This window comes from Apium graveolens, chromosome 7, assembly GCF_009905375.1.
Source record: "Apium graveolens cultivar Ventura chromosome 7, ASM990537v1, whole genome shotgun sequence".
NCBI classification, from domain to species: domain Eukaryota; kingdom Viridiplantae; phylum Streptophyta; class Magnoliopsida; order Apiales; family Apiaceae; genus Apium; species Apium graveolens.
Window position 1 is genome coordinate 107,565,543 of NC_133653.1, and position 3,955 is coordinate 107,569,497.

The window sequence follows — 3,955 nt, forward strand, 5'->3', positions numbered from 1 at the left end:
CTCCTGATAATATAAGTACTGATATCCTTAAGTCCTGACTTCCAGTAAGTACTGATTTATCCCGTTTAAGTAAGATCTGAAAACTAAACATAAATCATATTAACCATGACATTATCAAATATATCTAACAACATTTATCACCACAGTAATTTTCATCATTCATATGGAGTGTATGTGTGTGCAGTAAGCTAAATATCAGATAAAGATTAAAGTCTGATTCACTTCAGTACATCTTAGAAGTAAGGCATAACTAAGAATTTTGCTCAAAATCTATCATTATTCTGAAGTCTACTTTAGAATGAGTTCATGCATGAGTCCACCTCAACTGTTTTGTGCTCATTTTATGCATCATTTGAAATTCTATTTTACAGTGGCTTCTCAGTGTAAGTGAGTCACGACTGCTTATCAGAATTTATGCTATTATCAGAGTATTTGTCCAGTAATCAAAGAATGTGAAAAGTCACCAAGAAAATTTTATTTTGCTTTTCTAATGCATATAACTTAATACCAATAATGCACTTGGGTTGTCCCTTCCACATTTTTACTCTAGATCTCAAAGGAGTACCTGATTTTTATTTTATTTTATTTTCTTTTTCTTTTGATAAGTGAGGCTTATCAGCACTTAGTACATCCATCAAATTTACCAACATCAGAACTTAACAGATAAGAAGCACTATTCTAGATTTTGACTTAGTAACAAGATACACAAAGTAAACTTTAACTAAGCTCAATATCAGAATTTGCTTGTGTTAAAAGGTTTCCACATAAACAATTAATTCAAACATGGGATCTTAGTATATTCAAGATTACTAGGTCAGCATCTAGCACAGTTATCCTCATTGGATTGAAAAATCAAAGAAACATTTATATCACTATCAGAGTTTAGAAATTCACATCAGACAACAAACAGCACTTAAGCAAATTTCAATTTAAGCACAAAATACACAAATATAGTAATATTTGTAAATACTGATCATAAAGTCTGATGGATCAGAATATAAACTAAGCAGATTTAGAGAAAGAACCTGAAACCATTCCAAGTTCATTTACCAATCTTGTAAAAGTAGCTTCACACAGTGGTTTTATGAAGATATCTGCTAGTTGTTGATCTGTTGGAACAAAATGCAATTCCACTGTACCTTCATCCACATATTCCCTTATGAAGTGGTACCTAATGCTGATGTGCTTTGTCATTGAATGTTGAACGGGATTACCTGTCATAGCAATAGCACTTTGATTATCACAATAAATAGGAATTTTAGAAAATTCTAACCCATAATTCAGTAACTGATTCTTCATCCAAAGAATCTGTGCATAACAGCTTCCTGCAGCAATGTACTCTGCTTCTGCAGTTGATGTGGAAATTGACTTCTGTTTCTTGCTAAACCAAGAAACCAATCTGCCTCCTAGAAATTGGCAGCTTTCACTTGTGCTTTTCCTGTCAATTTTGCATCCTGCAAAATCTGCATCTGAGTAATCTATTAGCTTAAAGTCTGATTCTCTAGGATACCACAATCCCAGATCAGCTGTACCCTTAAGGTACTTGAAAAATCTTTTCACAGCTGTTAAGTGAGGTTCTCTTGGATCTGCTTGAAATCTTGCACAAAGACAGGTAGCATACATGATATCAGGTCTACTTGCAGTTAGATAGAGTAATGAGCCAATCATACCTCTGTAATCAGTAATGTCTACTGATGTACTAGTATCCTTATCCAATTTTGTTGCAGTGGCCATGGCAGTGGATGCACTTGAACAATCTTGTATTCCAAATTTCTTCAGCAAGTTTCTAGTGTACTTAGATTGACAAATAAAAGTGCCTTCTTCATTCTGCTTGACTTAAAGGACCAGAAAATAGCTAAGTTCCCCCATCATACTCATTTGATATCTTGACTGCATGAGCTTGGCAAACCTTTTACAAAGTTTGTCATTTGTAGAACCAAAAATGATATCATCAACATATATCTGCACCAAAAGTAAGTTCTTTCCATGGTTGAGATAAAACAATGTTTTGCCAGTAGTCCCTCTGTTAAATCCACTTTCCAGAAGAAACTGAGCTAGTGTCTCATACCATGCTCTTGGAGCTTGCTTAAATACATAAAGTGCTTTGTCAAGTCTGTAGACATGATTAGGAAATTTTGAATCTATAAAACCTGGAGGTTGTTCAACATATACTTCCTCTTCCAATTCTCCATTGAGAAAAGCACTTTTCACATCCATTTGAAAGACTGTAAACTTCTTGTGAGCCGCATAAGCCAAAAATATCCTTATGGCTTCCAATCTAGCAATTGGTGCAAATATTTCATCATAATCAATTCCCTCCTGTTGAGAATATCCTTTTGCAACCAGCCCTGCTTTATTCCTTGTAATTATGCCATCACTATCAGTTTTATTTCTGAACACCCACTTTGTACCAACAACAGATCTGTTCTGTGGTCTTCGCACTAGGGTCCAGACTTTGTTTCTTTCAAATTCATTTAACTCTTCCTGCATTGCTTGCACCCAATCAGCATCTTGAAGAGCTTCTTCCACTTTCTTTGGTTCGGTCTGAGAGAAAAAAGGTGATAAAGACATTCATTTGATGTAGCTGTTCTAGTTCATACACCTGCATCAGGATTTCCAATAATTAAGTCAGGTGTATGTGCTTTAGTCCACTTCCTTGCAGATGAAAGATTTTCTTTAGAACTAGATGCTCCCCCATGATCTATGATGTCAACATTTTCTGATGCTCCCCCTGAAATTCTGCTCTCTGAGTTGGATCCTCCAAAATTTGAGTTTCCAGAAATATCAGATGTTGGCCCATCAGAACTTGATGAATCAGAATTTGAAGAGCCTGTTGTAGGTTCTGATGCTTCTTGAAATGTTGGTGTATCTTCAGTATGCTCCCCCTGCACAGGTGCATCTACCTTTGGCGTAGTCACCACAGTTTTTTAATATCAGAGTTTAATCCATCAGAATTTGCAGTATTAGAATTTAGACTGTCAAGATTTACAGTATCAGAATTTAACACTTCATTCTCAATTCTCAGCTGATCATGATCATTGAAATTTTCAAGTCATGTAATCTTCTTATCATCAAAAGAGACATTGATAGATTCCATGACAACCCTTGTTCTTAAATTGTAGACTCTGAAGGCTTTTGTGGAAAGTGGATATCCAACAAAAATTCCTTCATCAGCTTTTAGATCAAATTTGGATAGCTGTTCAGGATGAGTCTTAAGAACAAAACACTTGCATCTAAATACATGAAAATACTTCAGATTTGGCTTCTTTTTCTTCACCATCTCATATGGTGTTTTTCCATGTTTGTTAATGAGTGTTGCATTCTGAATAAAATAAGCAGTATGCACAGCTTCAGCCCAAAAGTAGGTTGGCAACTTTGCTTCATCAAGCATAGTTCGTGCAGCTTCAATAAGAGTTCTATTCTTTCTTTCAACAACTCCATTTTGGTGTGGAGTTCCAGGAGCAGAAAATTCCTTCTTTATTCCATGGTCTTTGCAGAACTCTTCCACGATCAAATTCTTGAACTCAGTGTCATTATCACTTCTTGTTAGGTCACACACACTGTAGAAGGGGGTTGAATACAGTGTATAGCACAATCAAATCGAATTTAAAGAACACAAGTAACAGAAAATAAACTTTATTAAACTCTGTTACAATGTGTATAACGACTCGTATATTTTTATATATTGTTTAAATATGTAATTATTAAATAATTGCATAAATAATATAGGTATGTGGGTTCTGTCAGCTGGATATTATTTTTGTTAATATTTTAATTAATTATGTATGATTGTTGGTGTTCGTGTATTAATTGTATAATTCGTTGTGAAGTTGTGTTGTGTCACTTTTGTATTTAAAGGTGATTTTATTCAGGATTTATTTTCATAAATACTTGGGTTATCTCTAAAATCATTTTTATGGCTTCATAATTTTATTAATTATTTTTAGGAGTTTTT